This window comes from Phoenix dactylifera, unplaced genomic scaffold (genome assembly GCF_009389715.1).
Source record: "Phoenix dactylifera cultivar Barhee BC4 unplaced genomic scaffold, palm_55x_up_171113_PBpolish2nd_filt_p 000332F, whole genome shotgun sequence".
Taxonomy (NCBI): Eukaryota; Viridiplantae; Streptophyta; class Magnoliopsida; order Arecales; family Arecaceae; genus Phoenix; species Phoenix dactylifera.
This window is the reverse complement of record NW_024067795.1, coordinates 267,949-289,583: the sequence shown is the minus strand read 5'-3', so window position 1 is coordinate 289,583 and position 21,635 is coordinate 267,949.

Genomic DNA, 21,635 nt, shown 5'->3' with positions numbered 1-21,635 from the left:
ATGATCTCCTCTTTTAATTTTGTAATGACTTCAAAGGTTTACAATGATATATGAATGACATACAATTTTTTTTGAAACCTTGTGTACATTTCTGACTCTGTGTATGTGACTCTATGATGTGCCTTAAAGATCTCATAACATACCTTAAGTGCTCAAATTTGACACAATTTATTAATGCATACAAAATAGGGGGAGCACAATTACTTTTACAAAGGTCTGAAATGAATTACTTTTACAGGGGGAGCACAACCTGAATATCAAAGGGGGAGTGAAATGAATTCTGAATTCATTAATAAAACAATAGATAGTGGGAGCATAACTTGAATATCTTTGAGTGATTCATTGTAATATGCTGAATTCCCCTAGGAATTGTGTTTTAAGTACCTACGTATAATTTGTCCCCTTCATTGTTGATGACAAAAAGGAGGAGTAGATATATAGAACTTATATATGGAGTAGAACTAATAGGGAATGCAAAATTGAAGAATATTGGCTTTAAGATAATTGCCCTTCTGGAAATGAAAGGGGGAGTCAAAAAGAACTTAGCTTTCAATTATCTTTAGCATCAATATCTCATTTTAACTTGATTCAAATTCAGTTGATATGCTAAAATTGCTTAAGAGCTATTAAGATCAATCTTACGCATAAGGATAGAACTAAAAATTGACTATTTTGAATTATGCACACTGTATCTAGCTCTAATCAAAACATTATACTTGTACATCTGATCAAATACTGTGTATATGTTTAAATTTCGAATTTTGCATACACTCAGTGTTTTGTCATCATCAAAAAGGGGGAGATTGTTGACCCCCTAATGGATTTTGATGAATACAAAACACTAGAGTATAATTTCATTTATCTTAACAATTTACTTGAGAATTTTAGGTGATTAATTAAGAATATTGTTAAGAAATATCTAGGCAAGTTCCCATAATTTTTATGAATTTATTGAAGAATTTTTTGAGTTGAAGAAAACAGATCAGGGACAGCCGAGACGTCTCCGGTTTGTCCCAGAGACGTCTCTGGCACAAACAGGAAGAACTGGCACGTTTGGAGACGTCCCCGGCACCTGGCGAGGCGTCTCGCAGGGTCGGAGTCGACTCTCTCAGTAGCGGAGTCGACTCTCTCAGTGGCGGCAGAAAGGCTGATTTCAAGAGATGCGCGCGAGCCGTCTCCACAGGACGCGGAGTCGTCCCCGCAAGTAAAAAGCAGACTTCCCGAGTCGTCCCCGAGGTAGCGGAGTCGACTCTCTCAGGGTTTTCCAGAGGATGTCTTTTTCGGTGATAAGGCAGCGGAGACGTCCCCTGAAAGAGCGGAGTCGACTCTCTCAGAGAATTCCAGAAGACTTGTTTTTCGGAGATATAACGGCGGAGTCGTCCCCAAGGCAGCGGAGTCGTCCCCATGCAAAAAGCGCAAACAAGCCGAGACGTCCCCGTAAAGTGCCGAGGCGACCCTCTCAGAAAAATAGAAAAACAAGTATTCAAACGGCTCATTTCCAGAGTCGTCCCCGTAAAGCGCCGAGTCGACCCCAAACATCGTCAAAAGTAAAATCTTACAGCCGAGACGTCTCGCGATGAAGCGGAGACGTCTCTGGAGCACCTGGGACGCGACTGACAACTTTTGCAGGTTTGGTTTGAATTTCAAATCTCTTTAACTTTATCTCTAACGGCTATATTTGCTTTTTGGGCTATAAAAGGGAGCTCTTAAGTGCTTTCCAACAACTTCTCACCAACCCAACACAAGATCATTCAAGAGAGAAGAAAGAAAAAGAGGTTCAAGGGAGTCAGTGCATTCAAGTGAAGAAATCAAGTGCCTTCAAGTTTCCCAACTGATTTCGTGCTCAACTACTCTCTCCCGTTCGGCATTCAAAGCTCACATTCAAGCCAACGCGATCCACATCGGAAGAACCACCATTTCCCACGCTTCCAACGGCTAAAAGGGTTCTTCCGGGTTTCATTGTTTATCAATGTTATATTTGCTTATTTAGAGCTTTCAAATCTTTTGTAAAACTTTTTCAATATTGTGCTTGTTCCAGTCAAGAGACTTGGAACAAGGGAAAGGCGTCCCAAGCCTAGGTGAAATTGGGGGTTAGAGGGTTCGTTGTTAGCCCGGTGTAAAACAACGAGTTGGGTAGTGAACTCGCAAAACTACCGTACTGTAATCTTGGATTATAGTGGAAATTCCCAAAGATGCTTTGGGGAGTGGATGTAGGAGCAGTGGAAGCTCCGAACCACTATAAAAGCTTGTGTTTGCGATTGTCTGTTTTCATACCTTTATTTTTACTTTAGCTCATACATTTGTGTGTTTTATTTTTAATTAGACAAAAAGTTTTAAAACACCCAATTCACCCCCCTCTTGGGTGACCATCTCTGGGCAACAAGTAGTATCAGAGCAGGTGCTCTGTATATTTCTTGAAGACCTAACCGTCTTAGCTAAAGATCTAGATGGCAACACCCTTCAACAATGTTCCTGCTGAGGGGCAGGCAACTAATAGACCTCCACTCTTCAATGGGACAAATTATACCTATTGGAAGACTAGGATGAGGATCTTTATTCAAGCACAAGATTATGCCTTGTGGAGGGTTATAGTTAAGGGACCACAAGAACCATCACACATGGTGAATGGCATTCAAGTTCCCAAACCTGAGGAGGATTGGGATGAGAATGATAATAGGATGGTTCAACTCAACTCTAGAGCCATGAACTCATTATTTTGTGCTCTAGATGTGAATGAGTTCAATAGAGTTTCAACCTGTACTTCCGCCAAAAAAATATGGGATAGACTTGAAGTTACCCACGAGGGTACAAATCAAGTCAAAGAATCTAAAGTGAACATTCTAGTTCACAAATATGAGCTATTTAAGATGGAACCTAATGAAACCATCACATGCATGTTTACACGCTTCACCGATATAATTAATGGTCTAAAGAGTTTGGGTAAATCTTATACTAATCCGGAACTTGTGAGTAAAATTCTCAGGTCTTTGCCGAAAGCATGGAAAGCAAAGGTCACGGCGATCGTAGAAGCCAAAGATCTCAACACTTTGGGACTAGAACAACTATTGGGCTCATTGATGACGCATGAGCTCACAATGAAGCAACATGAAGAAGAGTTGCCAAAGAAAAGGACAATCGCACTCAAGGCCACTTCGAGTGTGTGTGAAGAAGAAAGTAGTAAGAGCGAAGAAGAAAGCGAAGATGAGGATTTGGGTTTGATAGTGAGGAAGTTTAAGAAATTCATGAGAAGAAAGAAACCCTTCCCAAGGAAAAAGTTTGGAGGGAGAAATGATTGGGAAAAAGAAAAAGAAAAAGAAAGAGACCCAATCATATGCTATGATTGCAAGAGACCGAGACACATTCATTCCGAATGCCCTCAACAAAAGAAGTACTTTGGGAAGAAGAAGAAGAAGGCATTAAAGGCAACTTGGGACGATAGTGACACATCCTCCTCCGAGGAAGAGAAGGAAGAGACCGCCAATTTGTGCTTCATGGCGTTCGAAGATGACGAGGTATGTCAAAACTCAACTATAAATTTTACTTTAGAAGAATTGTATGAAGCTTTTCAAGAACTTATGAGTGATTGTAGTATGTTAGGAGCAAAGAATAAAGAATTAAAAGCCTCCAATCTAAAACTAAAGGATGATATTAAAAATCTATTGATTGAGAAAGAGAGCGTTGAAAATGTTAACACCATTGATCTAGAAAATAAAAATTCAAAACTTAGCATTGAAAATGAAACGGCAAAAACACTAATTAAGAAATTAAATCTAAAAGTAAAATTCCTACTCGATAATAATACCTCACTTGCACAACATGTTGAATTCCTTAAAAAGGATAAGGAAGAACTAGTTAAAGAAAATTTGAATCTTAAGAATGAGGTACATAAGTACAAACCAATTGTTGAAAAATTTACACAAAGCTCTGAAAAATTAAGTCTTATTCTTTTAAATCAAAGAGCTGTTTTTAATAAAGCCGGATTAGGATATAAAACTAACAAGCAACAAAAGTATCTAAAGAATTTCTTTGTGAAAGCAAAAGATGTCAAAACTGAAAAACCTACATGCTTTCATTGTGGAAAAAGTGGACATAAAGCTTACTCTTGTATTCAAAGAAAGATCCAAACAAACAAGAGTACATTTGTAAAAGCTAAAAACATAACTAAAGTATGGGTGCCTAAGGGAACCAACTACACTAACCACGAAGGACCCAAGAAAATTTGGGTACCTAAGAGCTTCACATGATCATTTTGCAGGTATGCCTTGCAGCCGAGAATAAAAAGAGAATGTGGTATCTTGATAGTGGTTGCTCAAGGCATATGACCGGTGACAAGAGTCTCTTCGTCACCTTGAAATCAAAAGAAGGAGGAGTAGTCACATTTGGAGACAATGCAAAAGGTCAAATCATTGGTGTTGGTAAAATCTCCATATCACCCTCCTCATTTATTGACAATGTATTGTTAGTTAATGGACTAAAACATAATTTATTAAGTATAAGTCAATTTTGTGACAAGGGTTTTAAAGTGTCATTTGAATCTTCACTATGCATAATTAGTAGTCCAGTTGACAATGAGATCATACTTACGGGACATAGGCATGGAAATGTTTACATGGTAGATCTTGATGATCTCACCATGAAGGATGGCCAATGTCTTGTAGCCATGGATCCCAAAGTTAATGAGACTAGTTGGTTATGGCATCGTAGGTTAGGGCATGCTAGCATGGATTTAATTTCTAAATTGATTACAAAAGATCTAGTCAAAGGACTACCAAAAATAGACTTTGAAAAGAACAAAATTTGTGCTGCATGCCAATTAGGGAAACAAACAAGAAGTTCTTTCAAGTCTAAGAACATAGTCTCAACATCAAAACTCCTAGAACTAATTCACATGGATTTGTTTGGACCCACTAGAACTGCTAGTCTAGGGGGTAAGAAATTTGGTCTTGTAATTGTTGATGATTTTTCACGTTTTACATGGGTTTCATTTCTTGCACATAAAGATGAGTCCTTTTCCGCTTTTATCAAGTTTCATAATAGAGTTTCAAATGAACTCAATCTTAAACTAAAAGCAATTAGGAGTGATCATGGTACCGAGTTTGAAAATCAGTACTTTGAAAAGTTTTGTGATGAAAATGGTATCAATCACAATTTCTCGGCACCTAGGACACCCCAACAAAATGGGGTGGTAGAAAGGAAGAATCGCACACTAGCAGATATGGCTCGTACCATGTTGTGCGAATCGGATCTACCAAAGTACTTTTGGGCTGAAGCAATAAATACTTCATGTCATATTTTAAACCGTGCTTTAGTTAGATCCATCTTAAAGAAAACACCTTATGAGTTGATAAAAAGTAAGAAACCAAACATAAGCTATTTTTATGTTTTCGGTTGTCGATGCTTTATTTTAAACAATGGAAAGGACAATCTAAGCAAATTTAGTGCTAAATCAGATGAGGGGATCTTCTTAGGTTATTCCTCATCTAGTAGAGCATACAGGGTCTTCAACAAGAGAACTCTCGTTGTTGAAGAATCCATTCATGTTGTTTTTGATGAAACTAATGGAGATTCTTCTAGAAAAGATGAAGATAGTGATGCAGGTATACTTGAAGACAGAATGAAGGAATTTTCCATACAAGACAAGCAACTTGAAGATGAAGTCAAAGAAGATACAATTCAGCAAGATGAAAAAGATCAACCCCAAGCAAGAAATCAAGATCTTTCTAAGGAATGGAGGTATGCACATGGTCATTCAAGGGATCTAATCCTTGGTGATCCTTTGCAAGGGGTAAGGACAAGATCCTCTCTAAGAAATACTAGTAATTATCTTGCTTTCGTTTCACAAATAGAGCCTAAATCACTAGAAGATGCCGAAAAAGATGATAATTGGATGAATGCTATGCAAGAGGAATTAAACCAATTTGAAAGAAATGAAGTTTGGACTCTAATGAAAAGACCCCCTAGTGTTTCAATTATAGGCACCAAATGGGTATATAGAAATAAACTAGATGAAGATGGAATAGTAATAAGAAACAAAGCTAGGCTAGTGGCCACAGGATATAATCAGGAGGAAGGAATAGATTTTGATGAAACTTTTGCTCCTGTTGCTAGGTTAGAGGCTATTAGACTACTTTTGGCATATGCATGCTTCATGGATTTTAAACTCTATCAAATGGATGTAAAAAGTGCATTTTTAAATGGTTATATAATGGAGGAAGTTTATGTAGGACAACCTCCAGGGTTTGAAAACCACTTACATCCAGATTACGTTTATAAATTGCATAAAGCATTGTATGGACTTAAGCAAGCCCCTAGAGCATGGTATGAAAGATTAAGTAATTTCCTAATTGAAAATAAATTTAAGAGAGGAAATGTAGACAAAACCCTCTTCATTAAAAGAAAAGGAAATGACTTATTGCTTGTACAAATTTATGTGGATGATATAATTTTTGGTGCTACTAATGATAGCCTTTGTCAAGAGTTTGCCAAGCTTATGCAGGGAGAATTTGAAATGAGCATGATGGGTGCGCTTAACTTCTTCCTTGGGCTACAAATAAAACAATCAGAGGAAGGCATCTTCATCAGTCAGTCCAAATATATCAAGGAAATGTTGGAAAAATTCAAGATGAAGAATGCAAAGGAAATCAGCACACCCATGGGCTCAAGTTGCAAGCTTGACAAAGATGAAAAAGGTAAAAGTATAGACTGCAAATTGTACAGAGGTATGATAGGCTCTTTACTTTACCTTACTGCTAGTAGACCAGATATATTATTCAGTGTTTGTATGTGTGCTAGATACCAAGCATGTCCTAAGGAATCACACCTGCAAGCTATTAAAAGAATTTTTAGATATCTAGTAGGGACATCTAATGTAGGCTTATGGTATTCTAAACAATCTGACATAAATTTAATTGCTTATTCCGATGCTGATTTTGCCGGGTGCAAACTCGACAGAAAAAGCACAAGTGGCACATGTCAATTCTTGGGTGCTAATTTGGTTTCTTGGTTTAGCAAGAAACAAAATTCAGTTGCCTTGTCCACAGCTGAGGCTGAGTACATTGCAGCTGGAAGCTGTTGTGCCCAAGTTCTTTGGATTAAGCAACAACTTGAAGACTTCGGTATCAAAATGGATAATATACCAATGAAATGTGATAATACAAGTGCAATTAATTTAACAAAAAATTCTGTCCAACACTCTAAATCAAAGCACATAGAGATTAGGCATCCCTTTATTAGGGATCATGTGCTGAAAAATGATGTGATGATTGAATATGTATGTACTGAAAATCAATTGGCCGATATTTTTACAAAGCCCCTTTGTAAAGATAGGTTCAACTTCTTAAGGAATGCTTTGAGCTTGTATGATCCTAGCAAATAAATTCAACTTGTATTGCAATGCTTGGCTACACTAACTAGTAATCCACTTCAAGGTCCATAAGTGAAAGCATGAATCCATCTAAGCTAAATGACGAACTGTTTGACTTTCCGGAGGATGGTTACCCTCCCTTGGACTCTTCATGGAGATATTTTCAGAGCCTATTTCATAGGTATTCGAAATTTGGTCAAACATTCCTCATTTCAATATTAATTATTCAAAAATCATTATCAAACTTTTATAGGATGTATTATTAAGGGGGAGGATCACAAACAAACTCACTCTGTATTCACCAAAAGAAATCATGTTGATTAATGTGGTTAAATAAAATAAATTGGAAAAAGGTTACAAATCAGTCTGAAATTTTTCAGTGCCGGAGACGTCTCTGGCAAATCGCAGAGACGTCCCCCCGGCGAGACGTCTCGCATCAGTCGCGGAGACGTCTCGGGGACCGAACGAGGGTTTTTAAAATAGGTCGAAACAGCTCGAGCCGACCCGAGCTATCCCTTTCATCCCCGACAAAAACAAAAACCCTAGCCTCCATTTTCTCTCCAACACAAACCCTAGCCTCTTTCTCCTCATTTCCCTAGGTTTTCCATTCAATGGCACCTAAAAGAGCTAGGAGGACTGGTGGGAGGCGTCCTAGGGCAGCGATCGACGGTGAGGAACGGAGGGAAGAGCCTTCCGCGCCGTCTCCTCCGGTTGCTCCGCCAACCGTAACCATTTTCTGTGCGAATCGCACAGTAACCTCTGGAAGGTACATAGATTTTCATTTTCTAGATAGTGAGGGGTTCTCTATTGGAGAGAGACTCCGTGCCCAAGGCTGGGAACACCTTTGTACCCTCAATACATCGACCTACCCCGGCCTAGTTAGAGAACTATTTAGCAATATGGCCTTAGGGGACTTAGGGTACACTGCACATGTCCGGGGGACGTTGGTAGAGATTAATGAAGATGTCCTATCTAGCGTTTTGCAAATCCCTAAGGACGGTGAGGCTCCTACCTCACATCCCCAAAGGGAAATAGCCCTAAACTTGCTTTTAGGACGAGAGGACTGCGGCCCTCTTGATGTAGTGAACTCACAAGACCTAAATGCCGAGATGAGACTACTTTTGAGTATTGTCAACCGGGTCTTGTTTCCAAAAACCGGTCGCTTCGATTTTGTTTCGGAGCGAGACCTAGTTATCATGCACCACATCCTACTAGGGATTCCCCTAAACCTCCCTAGACTTATGTTGAACTACATTGCTACATGTCATAGGTATTCTAGGTTTAGCATACCTTATGGGATGATCCTTACCCTACTCTTCAAACATTTCAAAGTACCCATTCCAGCAAAATGAACCTGCAAAACCCTTGAGAAACACCGACTATTATAATGAGAGCACAATGCGAAGAATGGAGTTTCACAAGGTAGATGGGTCATGGGTCAAGGTACCAAAGAGAAAAGCTCAAACCCTAGAGCCTGAGATCCCACTTCAGGAGCCTGACCACCACTCTCCTCCACATAGCCACATGGACTTTCCTGATGTACCCTCCAGCTCAGCTGGACCTTCCACATACATGCCACCACCTCCTCCAGTCAGTGGGCCCTACTCCCTATCAGAAGACCAGATGCGCACTTTAGCATCTGTAATTTGCCAGCAGATGAGGGAGGAGATGAGATCGATGATCTCTACTGAGTTGGCCCCCATCAGAGCCTCACATGAAGGGATTCTACAAGAGCTGAAGGAAATTAGAGCTCAGATAGAAGATACAGCGCAAGAACTAGTTAGTGTGAATGCCACCCAAGCCTTCAGATCAATTGAGCTGCAAGACAGCTTGAGGACCATTTCAAATAGCCTTCAAGAACTGACAAGCCCTGGAGGTAATGTGGGCACTGTGGTTGCCCAACTTCGAGGAAGAATTGAAAGGGCAAGCATTGAATTTGAAGCACTAGTGGCAGCCTTTCATCAGTCCCAGGGAGAGCAGTTCAAAACATTATTAGATTCCATCAATGCATTTATAGATGCAGCTTGTAGGGCTTATGAGCAACGTCGCCGATGAGGGACATTTTGTAGACATCTAGGGTTCTTCTTTTGTAAACCCTAGGCTCATTTTGAAACACTTTTTGTATTAGAGATGAATACTTGTAATGATCTCCTCTTTTAACTTTGTAATGACTTCAAAGGTTTACAATGATATATGAATGACATACAATTTCTTTTGAAACCTTGTATACATTTCTGACTCTGTGTATGTGACTCTATGATGTGCCTTAAAGATCTCATAACATACCTTAAGTGCTCAAATTTGACACAATTTATGAATGCATACAAAACAGGGGGAGCACAATTACTTTTACAAAGGTCTGAAATGAATTACTTTTACAGGGGGAGCACAACCTGAATATCAAAGGGAGAGTGAAATGAATTCTGAATTCATTAATAAAACAATAGATAGTGAGAGCATAACTTGAATATCTTTGAGTGATTCATTGTAATATGCTGAATTCCCCTAGGAATTGTGTTTTAAGTACCTACGTATAATTTGTCCCCTTCATTGTTGATGACAAAAAGGGGGAGTAGATATATAGAACTTATATATGGAGTAGAACCAATAGGGAATGCAAAATTGAAGAATATTGGCTTTAAGATAATTGCCCTTCTGGAAAAGAAAGGGGGAGTCAAAAAGAACTTAGCTTTCAATTATCTTTAGCATCAATATCTCATTTTAACTTGATTCAAATTCAGTTGATATGCTAAAATTGCTTAAGAGCTATTAAGATCAATCTTATGCATAAGGATAGAACTGAAAATTGACTATTTTGAATTATGCACACTGTATCTAGCTCTAATCAAAATATTATACTTGTACATCTGATCAAATACTGTGTATATGTTTAAATTTCGAATTTTGCATATACTCAGTGTTTTGTCATCATCAAAAAGGGGGAGATTGTTGACCCCCTAATAGATTTTGATGAATACAAAACACTAGAGTATAATTCCATTTATCTTAACAATTTACTTGAGAATTTTAGGTGATTAATTAAGAATATTGTTAAGAAATATCTAGGCAAGTTTCCATAATTTTTATGAATTTATTGAAGAATTTTTTGAGTTGAAGAAAACAGATCAGGGACAGCCGAGACGTCTCCGGTTTGTCCCAGAGACGTCTCTGGCACAAACAGGAAGAACTGGCACGTTTGGAGACGTCCCCGGCACCTGGCGAGGCGTCTCGCAGGGTCGGAGTCGACTCTCTCAGTAGCGGAGTCGACTCTCTCAGTGGCGGCAGAAAGGCTGATTTCAAGAGATGCGCGTGAGCCGTCTCCACAGGACGCGGAGTCGTCCCCGCAAGTAAAAAGCAGACTTTCCGAGTCGTCCCCGAGGTAGCGGAGTCGACTCTCTCAGGGTTTTTCAGAGGATGTCTTTTTCGGTGATAAGGCAGCGGAGACGTCCCCTGAAAGAGCGGAGTCGACTCTCTCAGAGAATTCCAGAAGACTTGTTTTTCGGAGATATAACGGCGGAGTCGTCCCCAAGGCAGCGGAGTCGTCCCCATGCAAAAAGCGCAAACAAGCCGAGACGTCCCCGTAAAGTGCCAAGGCGACCCTCTCAGAAAAATGAAAAAACAAGTATTCAAACGGCTCATTTCCAGAGTCGTCCCCGTAAAGCGCCGAGTCGACTCCAAACATCGTCAAAAGTAAAATCTTACAGCCGAGACGTCTCGCGATGAAGCGGAGACGTCTCCGGAGCACCTGGGACGCGACTGACAACTTTTGCAGGTTTGGTTTGAATTTCAAATCTCTTTAACTTTATCTCTAACGGCTATATTTGCTTTTTGGGCTATAAAAGGGAGCTCTTAAGTGCTTTCCAACAACTTCTCACCAACCCAACACAAGATCATTCAAGAGAGAAGAAAGAAAAAGAGGTTCAAGGGAGTCAGTGCATTCAAGTGAAGAAATCAAGTGCCTTCAAGTTTCCCAACTGATTTCGTGCTCAACTACTCTCTCCCGTTCGGCATTCAAAGCTCACATTCAAGCCAACGCGATCCACATCGGAAGAACCACCATTTCCCACGCTTCCAACGGCTAAAAGGGTTCTTCCGGGTTTCATTGTTTATCAATGTTATATTTGCTTATTTAGAGCTTTCAAATCTTTTGTAAAACTTTTTCAATATTGTGCTTGTTCCAGTCAAGGGACTTGGAACAAGGGAAAGACGTCCCAAGCCTAGGTGAAATTGGGGGTTATAGGGTTCGTTGTTAGCCCGGTGTAAAACAATGAGTTGGGTAGTGAACTCGCAAAACTACCGTACTGTAATCTTGGATTATAGTGGAAATTCCCAAAGGTGCTTTGGGGAGTGGATGTAGGAGCAGTGGAAGCTCCGAACTACTATAAATGCTTGTGTTTGCGATTGTCTGTTTTCATACCTTTATTTTTACTTTAGCTCATACATTTGTGTGTTTTATTTTTAATTAGACAAAAAATTTTAAAACACCCAATTCACCCCCCTCTTGGGTGACCATCTCTGGGCAACACTCCTCAATCAAGTCGAGAGTGAACCGACATGAGCAAGTCATATTAGATTAATTGATCTAATTGGTATCTAGGAAAGCATGAAAGGTGGTTACTTAATTAGGACCTTACTCTCTGAGTAAGGGGAGCCTCCCACCTGCTTACCTGGCCAATTGTTCGATTACCTCTTACGAAGGGCTCAAGTTGCAAACACTAAGACCTGATTAACCAATATTAAGTCAATAGGTCTTCCACTGTAGTAAAGCTGCTAAAGCCTTTTCTGATGTTGATTTGTCTCGGCTGGACACAGTGGTCAAGTTGCATCGGGGGGCTGGACCTCTCTATAGACATGAGATGTTGTAGGGTAAAGGTGGGGTTGGGCGCCAATAACTGTTAGGTGAGGACCCAATGATGACTTTATTCCTACGGTTATACGGTGGGTCTGACTTAACTAAGAAATGGGACCAATAACTGTTAGGTGAGGTCTTCATGGCTTAGAGACCAAGTTACACTGCAACATGCTTGAGAAGCATTGTACAAGAGTTGTACATTCATCAATCTATGTGTCACCAATAACTGTTAGGTGAGGTGGCATGTAAATTGGTGGGACCGCAGTACCTACTAGAAACCCTAGTCGTGTGGAATTTTCGTTTCCCTACCAGAGGAGTGTGAGGGATTCGAGAAAATAGTGGAAGTTTACATTTGGTCTAAAAGACCTTAGAACAGATTAAGATCAAGTACAAAAGTCTAACTAGAATCTTTACTCTCTGCAGATAGAATGTCAGCTTCAAACCCTTTGACCCGTATTCTTGAGACCAACCGATTGACCGAAACCAATTACAAAGACTGGCTTAGAAACCTCAAAATTATTTTGGACTGTGAGAAAATAGGCTACATACTCGATTCAGATATCCCCACACTACCAGCACGTCCTACTGATGTTCAGCGACAGATGCATCAAAAATGGCTGGATGATGACATTAGAGTCAAGTGCTATATGATGGCATCCATGTCTAATGAACTCCAATGCCAGCATGAGAATCTCAAGACTGCTAGGGACATACTAGCACACCTGCAAGAGTTGTATGGTGAGCAGAGTCGCACAGCTCGTTTTGAAGTGACCAAGAGGCTCTTCAAGACAAAGATGCGCGAAGGGCAGTCTGTCCATGATCACGGTCTGACCATGATCAAAGACCTTGAGGAGCTTGAGAAGCTCGGGATGAACATGCACAAGGAATTACAAGTGGATTTGATCCTACAGTCACTTCCTGATTCATTTGGTCAGTTTATAGTAAACTACCACATGAATAAGATTGAATGCACTAAGACTGAACTGATCAACATGTTGGTAACTGCTGAGGGAGCCTTGAAAAGTTCAAGGGGCAATGTTCTTGCTGCTGAGTTGACTTCTGGTTCCAAGAGAAAGTCTACTTGGAAGAAAAAGAAGCCTGCTAAGAAGCAGAAGAAAGACAAAAAGCCGAAGAAGGAAGTTCAAAAGAAAAAGGCTAATGACAAAGGAAAATGTTTCCACTGCAATGTCGACGGCCACTGGAAGAGAAACTGTCCTTCATACCTCGAGAGCCTGAAGAACAAGAAAGGTGACACACCTTCAGAAGGTATAGACTTGCTCATAATTGAAACTAATCTAACGGTTTCTTCTACTTCTAGTTGGGTTATAGATTCTGGTTCTAGTGCTCATCTATGCACTACCATGCAGGGTCTAAAGAAAAGTAGAAGGCTGGCGGAAGGTGCGGTAACCCTTCGGGTTGGCAACGGGGCAAAAGTTGCTGCTGTAGCTGTGGGCACCTACCATCTGCGACTACCGTCTGGTTTTAGTTTATTACTTAGAGACTGTTATTATATACCTGTTGCTAGCAGAAATTTGATTTCTGTTTCATGTCTAGCACAGGAAGGTCATGTTTTTACATTTGACAAAGACTGCTGTTCTATTTATTTAAGAAATAAAATAGTCGCACGTGGTTTTATGATTGATAGTCTCTATCATTTACATATGGATGTATCTGTGAATGTTACCGAGCAAGAAGTGAGTGCCAAAGGGTCCAAGAGATCCAGAGATGAGATAAACCAAAGATATTTGTGGCACCTCAGACTTGGCCATATTGGAGAAGATAGGATGAACAAAATGGATAAAGATGGGCTTCTCGGCTCATTGACTTCCGAGTCATATCCAGTTTGCGAGTCCTGTCTTCAAGGAAAAATGGCTAAATTGCCCTTTGTAGGACATGGGGAGAGGACCACTGAAATACTTACCCTAGTACATACAGATGTATGTGGCCCATTCGATGTGCTAGCCAGGGGACGTTATTCGTACTTCATTACCTTTATCGATGATTATTCACGGTATGGGTATGTGTATCTCATGAGACACAAGCCTGAATCTTTTGAAAAGTTCAAAGAGTTCAAGAATGAAGTAGAAAAACAAACTGGAAAACTCCTTAAGGCTCTTCGATCAGATCGAGGAGGAGAATACCTTAGTGGAGAATTTCGGGACTATCTCAAGGACAATGGCATAGTCTCACAATGGACTCCTCCGGGTACGCCTCAACTCAACGGGGTGTCAGAGAGGAGAAATCGGACCCTATTGGATATGGTCAGGTCCATGATGAGCTTCACTGATTTACCTATGTTCCTTTGGGGAGATGCCTTACTCACAGCGATTTATTTATTGAATAGAGTTCCCTCTAAATCAGTTCCTACCACACCGTATGAGATATGGCATGGTAAGAAACCAAGTCTTGGTCATCTCAAGATTTGAGGATGTCCGGCCCACGTCAAGAGACTACAGGCAGACAAGTTAGAGGCTAGGACCATAAGTACTCGTTTTATAGGATATCCTAAAGAGTCATTAGGATACAATTTTTACATCTCAGAGGATCACAATGTGTTTGTGAGCCGTCATGCCATCTTTTTGGAAAATCAGTTTATCCTTGATAGAGGCAGTGGAAGGAAAATTGAGCTTGAAGAGAAAGTCTCTGAAAAGCAACGAGTCATGGATCCTATTGAACCCATTCATACAGAGCCAGTACACGATGTCCCTCAACCACCTCGTAGATCTAGTAGGGTCTCCTATCCTCCCGATAGATACTTAGGTATACTAGAAGAGGATACCGAGGAAATGTTCCTAGTGGGAGATAGGGATCACATACAGGATCCCAAAACCTACAACGAGGCGATATCTGATATCGATTCCGAGAAATAGCTGAAAGCCATGAAGTCAGAGTTAGACTCCATGCATTCCAACCAAGTCTGGACCTTAGTAGACCCACCAGAAGGTATTGTACCTATTGGATGCAAATGGATCTACAAAAGGAAAATAGGTTCGGATGGAGAGGTAGAGACCTATAAGGCAAGACTTGTGGCGAAAGGGTGTAGTCAGCGCGAAGGCATTGACTATCAGGAGACCTTTTCACCTGTAGCCATGCTAAAATCCATCCGAACATTGCTTGCCATTGCAGCATTTCATGATTATGAAATCTGGCAGATGGATGTGAAAACTGCATTCCTGAATGGACATCTTGATGAAGATATCTATATGGAACAGCCTTTGGGTTTCACTTCCAGTGATGGAGATCACAAGGTCTGCAAACTGCAATGGTCCATCTATAGACTAAAGCAAGCATCTCGGAGTTGGAACACTCGTTTCGATGACGCAATCAAAACGTTTGATTTCGTCAAAAATGAAGAGGAACCGTGTGTTTACAAAAAGGTTAGTGGGAGCGCTGTCGTATTTCTCGTACTGTACGTGGACGACATCCTCCTAATAGGGAATGATATTCCCATGCTAACCTCGGTTAAGGTCTGGTTGTCAAAAGAATTCTCCATGAAAGACCTTGGGGAAGCATCCTATATTTTGGGAATAAAGGTCTATAGAGATAGATCTAAAAGGATGCTTGGCCTTTCACAGAAGATGTACATAGAGGAGGTGCTGAAGAGGTTTAGCATGGAAAACTCCAAGAGGGGTCTCTTACCCCTAAGGCATGGAATTCATCTCTCCAAGAAGATGTGCCCCAACACATCTGAAGAGATTCAACGCATGAGCAAGATACCCTATGCATCGGCAATAGGGAGCCTCATATATGCCATGCTATGTACACGACCTGATATAGCCCTTGCTGTGAGTGTCACAAGCAGATATCAGTCGAATCCAGGTGAATAACACTGGACAGCTGTGAAGAATATTCTTAAGTACTTGAGAAGAACTAAAGATTTATTCTTGGTCTTTGGAGGATCATCAGAGTTAAAGGTAGAAGGGTACACAGATTCAGACTTCATGACTGATGTCGATGATAGGAAATCAACATCTGGATATGTGTTCTTGTGCAATGGTGGTACGGTGAATTGGAAGAGTTCTAAACAACCGATCATTGCTGATTCTACTATGGAAGCTGAATACATCGCCGCCTCTGAAGCTGCTAAGGAAGGCTTCTGGTTCAAGAAATTCATTGCAGAGTTAGACGTGATGACATCAGATGCCATAACACTCTACTGCGATAATAATGGCGCCATAGCTCTTGCTAAGGAGCCAAGGTCTCATCAGAAGTCCAAGCATATAGAGCGGCGCTTCCACCTTATACGCGACTATGTTGAGAAGAAATATGTAGAAGTGCAGAGAGTAGACTCCGCGGATAACGTGGCAGACCCGTTCACTAAGCAGCTAAGTCAGCAAAAGACTGAAGCCCACCTTGAGAAGATGGGGCTTAGATATATGACTGATTGGCTTTAGTGCAAGTGGGAGATTGTTAGATGTATGCCCTAGAAGCCAATCTGGCTGACACATTGTTAATTCTAGAGACATAATTTTGTACTTGACTATTTATTATTGAATAAATAAAAGGCATCTTTTCATTCATATTATTTATGTGTCTATGAATCGTCCAAGAAATTAATAAGATAATGATGCATATTCTCAAGAGTTGAGAATTTGAGCCATGTATCATTGGTGATTAATTTCTAAATGCTCCTGATCAATGGATCATCACGAGGACGGTGATCGATCCGATCAGTGCACAGATCACTTTCCTTCTGGATGGACGAGACTTGAGTCCACAGTGTAGGGACACTGAAGTTATAGTGCAGGTGCTTGTTAGAGAACAAGGGTACCGAGCATGACCAAGACAAGAAGTCACTTGGATGTCTATCCACTCGTCAGTGACTTGCTTGATGTTGCAGTAGTGTGACTGGTCCTTTGACCTACGGTGCTTCGGCTACTCACAGGGAGGTTATTGTAGTTTGACTGCACACATACGTGGTCCCTAGCCATATGGGTCCATGCAGTGTAGATTGGCTACAGTAAGTTCACTGTAGGAGTAGGGTATGCACCTATAAGGAATCTATCGACCTTGATAGATAAGGAGAGATCCTATGTGATTTATAAGACTAAGTTCGTAAGACCTCGGCCGGGGCAGTATGCACAGTGGAGAAAGAGTTTTCCACTCTCGAACTTAAGTCGAATAAATCTTCACATATGACAGACGATGGGGTTTGACGAGTTGTCCATGACCTCCGTCCTGTAGGGATCCACGATAGTAGGACTGTATCATACGATAACTGCACCTAAAGGTTCACCATTCTATTCTGCTGGGTAGCCACTACATGCTGCTAGGTGTCACTGGTGGATGGTGGGACTCATAGGGATTATCTTGATGATCGATAAACCCTAATGAGTTGAGTTGGAATCGTTCCAACCCATTGAAAGGAGTCTTCAATGATATTGTGATAGAGATCACAATATATCTCACTACCAGTCAGAGTAGAACCTATGGGGTCACACACACTAGAAGTATTGACCGATCTGATGGTTGAATAGTGATTAGGAATCACAAGTAATCAATTCGATTGATATTCAGTTGAAGAAGGAACAAAGGAAATTAATTAATTGGACTTGAAACAAGAGTCCTACTTCGAGTAGGATTCCTAGAGTCCTAATTGGATTAGGACTGGGAATCCTAGTTGGAGTAGGACTGGGATTCCTACTTGGATTAGGATTCCCACAATCCTACTTAGAATAGGATTTTTGAATTCAATGTGAATTCCTACTTAGAATAGGATTCCTAGAAGTCCCAATTGGATTAGGACTTCGGATTCAAATTGAGTCCTAATTGGATTAGGACTTGTTATGGGGGAATTAAGCCGCCATGCCCCACGTGATCGGCACGCGTATCCAGGAAAGCTACAGTTACCCTTTGACCCAGCACTCCGACCCCGAGTCGGACCTCCTCGGCTTCGCAGCCCGACCCCGGGTCGGCTGCCCTATGATCCAGCACTCCGACCCCGAGTCGGACCTCCTCGGCTTCGCAGCCCGACCCCGGGTCGGCTGCCCTATGATCCAGCACTCCGACCCCGAGTCGGAGATCTTTTGATAACGACAGGCTATTCTCCAGAGGCACGCCGCGGCCTCCTGCTCCACTACTCCCTGCAACGGCTGTACCCGATGCTGCCCACGATCTCCTGTATCAACCGTACAAAGTGGAGCTCCACTACGCCCTGTCATGGCCGTACCCAGCGCTGCTCCACGACGCCCGGTAATGGCCATGTCAGTGGCCATTCTATCGTGCCCCACGACGACAAACCCCCCTGAGGGACCTCCCAGCCAGGTATATACGCGGCTGGGGGGAGAAGGGGGGGGAGGTAAGCAATACCTCCCAGAGCACTCTCTCCCACTTGTGATTATCATCTCTCCTCCTCCAATCTCCTCTGACTTGACCGTCGGAGGGCCATCACCACCCTGGTGGTGGTGCAAGGCTTGTTTGCAGGTTCCTTGGCGGAAGGTGGAGCGCAACCAGCACCAACCAAGACAACTCAGGCGGAACCCCGTTCACACCGTCGTGTCAATCGTTCTCGGTTTGGACCACCAGCAACAGTTGGCGCTAGAGGAAGGGACCAAATCTCAGAACGATCGTAATGGCACGGCGAGGTGGTCGCGGAGCTTCCAATGCTTCCGGTCGCGGAGCCTCTCGCGCCTCTGGCCGGGAGGCTGCTGCGTCCCCAACACACTCTCAGCAGCATTCCACCGCTTCTCCTCCCATTCAGACGGTCGAACCTGCTCAGTTCGACCAGCTAGCCCAGCAGGTTCGCACCCTCGCGGAGGCAGTGCAGAATCTACAGGGTGTGATCTCTCGGGTGCCGCAGCGGGCTCAGGAGCCGCTGCTCCCCGAGCACTCGCCTCTTCCTCACAACCCGCGCTCCTTCCTCTCCCATGGAGAGGAGCGCCGGCGCGAGGAGGATTCTCGAGTGCGGTCCATTCTGCCAGGGCCTTCTCATCGGAGCTGCGCGGGGTACAAGAGGCGGACCCGGGCGCGTTCTCAGACACCCCAGTCCTCGAGGGGCCCGCACTCCAGTCGGTCCCCCTCGCGCCGCTCCTTGTCTCCCACCCACCGGTCGCGCTCCCTGGACCGGCGGGTGGACGATCTCCACAGACAGCTCCAGGTCCTGAAGGGCCACTCCAAAGATCCCTTCGCCGACTTGGAGATCTCCTCCCAGCCGGCGCTTGCCTCAAGGATCCTGCGGACCCTAAACCCGCCGGGGTTCAAAATGCCGGCGATCGAACCCTACGACGGGGCGGCGGACCCACGGGACCACGTAGAGAGTTTCAGGACTCTTATGCTCCTCCATGGAGCATCGGATCCTCTCCTCTGCAAGGCCTTCCCGGCGACCCTCCGCGGCCCGGCAAGGGCGTGGTTCGCCGGCCTGGAGGCTAATTCCATCCAGTCCTTCCACCAGTTCACCCGTCTCTTCATCATCCATTTCGCCGTCAGTAGCCGGCGAAGACTGGTCTCCGACTCCCTCTTCGATGTCCGGCAGAACGAGGGAGAGAGCCTGCAGGATTATCTCACCCGCTTCAACAAGGCAACACTGGAGGTCCGGAATTTGAGCCAGGAGGTGGCTCTCTCAGCCCTGAAGCGAGGCTTCCGGAAGGGCAGACTCACCTTCTCCCTGGACAAACGCCTGCCGCGGAGCTTCCCGGAGCTGTTGTCTCGGGCAAACCAGTATGCAGACGCCGAGGAGGCAGCCTCCCACCGGAACAAGGAGGCCGCCGAGGCCCCTCTAAAGCCCGGGAAGAAAAGGCGAAAAGAGGCACCCCAGAGGAGGAGCCCGACGCCTCAACGCCGGCGCAGAAGCCCGTCACCAGCAAGGAACCACGGCGCCATACGCCCTCGTTCTCCGCACCGACGCTTCAACCGGTACACCCCACTCCTAGCCCCCCGGGCCCAGATCCTCATGGAGGTCAAGGGGCGGGAGGACCTCCCGGTCCCGAGGCAGATGAAGAAGATCCCTGGGAGGAAGCCTTCTCGGGCGTACTGTGAATACCACCGAGACCACGGCCACGATACCGAAGACTGCTTCCAGCTTCGGGACGAGATCGAGGCTCTCATTCGCCGAGGGCGTCTCGGTCGATATGTAAACGACCGACATCCCCCCGCAGATCCGCGTCCAGCCGACCCGGCCCCTCAGGAGCCTCGGGAGCAGAATCGACCCGTTGCGGGAGTGATCCACACCATCACTGGGGGCTGCTCTCGGCCCGTGAGGAACACAGGGGGCTCGGCGGAAGTATCAGGAGTGGCCGTCGCGAAGAGGCAGCGGGTCGGAAATGTAATCACTTTTTGTGATGAAGATGTAAAGGGGGTTCAGACTCCCCACGATGACGCCATGGTGATCTCTCTCACTATGGCGGACTATGATGTAAGGCGTGTTCTTGTGGATAGTGGAAGCTCAGCTGATATTTTGTATTACGAGGCCTTCCAAAAGATGGGCTTGTCCCGACAATTGTTGCACAAAACATCCACCCCCCTCATAGGATTCACTGGAGACGCTATCTCGGCCGAAGGTGTCATCGAGCTGCCTGTGACTGCGGGCATTGCACCCGCAGAAGCCACGGTGCGGCTCGGGTTCTTGGTCGTCCGTGTCCCCTCGGCCTACAACGCTATCCTCGGACGACCCGGACTGAACGCCCTTCGCGCGGTGGTTTCTACCTACCATTTGCTCATGCGGTTCCCCACGGCGGCCGGGATTGGAGAGGTCCGAGGTGACCAGCCGACCGCACGGCAGTGTTTCCTAGCAACTCTCAAAGGGAAGAAGCCCATGGAGGCCCTAAGCGTCGAGTCACTTGACGCCAGAGACGAAGTGGCCTTGCGGCACGGGGAGCCGGCTGAGGGCGTAATCGAAGTTCCCCTCGAAGAAGGCCGCCCGGACCGCACGGTCCGGGTCGGTGCCAACCTCGACTTGGAAGCTCGGCTCCGGTTAGTGGAATTCCTCCGAGCCAATGCAGATGTGTTTGCCTGGTCGGCGGCCGATGTACCTGGGATCGACCCGGAGGTCGTTTCTCACGCCCTCAGCGTCGACCCGACCCACCGACCAGTAAAGCAAAAGAAGAGACACTGTGCCCCGGATCGGATCCGGGTGGTCGACCAGGAGGTAGACAAACTCTTAGAGGCAGGTTTCATAAGGGAGGTGAGCTACCCCGAGTGGCTGGCAAACGTCGTACTTGTCCGGAAGGCGAGCGGGAAGTGGAGGATGTGCGTCGACTACACCGACCTGAACAAGGCGTGCCCCAAGGATAGCTTTCCGCTTCCACGGATAGACCAACTGGTCGACGCGACTTCCGGATACCAGCTACTGTCTTTTATGGACGCCTTCTCCGGCTACAACCAAATAATGATGGCTCCACAGGACGAGGAGAAAACTGCCTTCATAACAGACCGGGGGCTGTACTGTTACAAGGTAATGCCCTTCGGTCTGAAGAACGCTGGCGC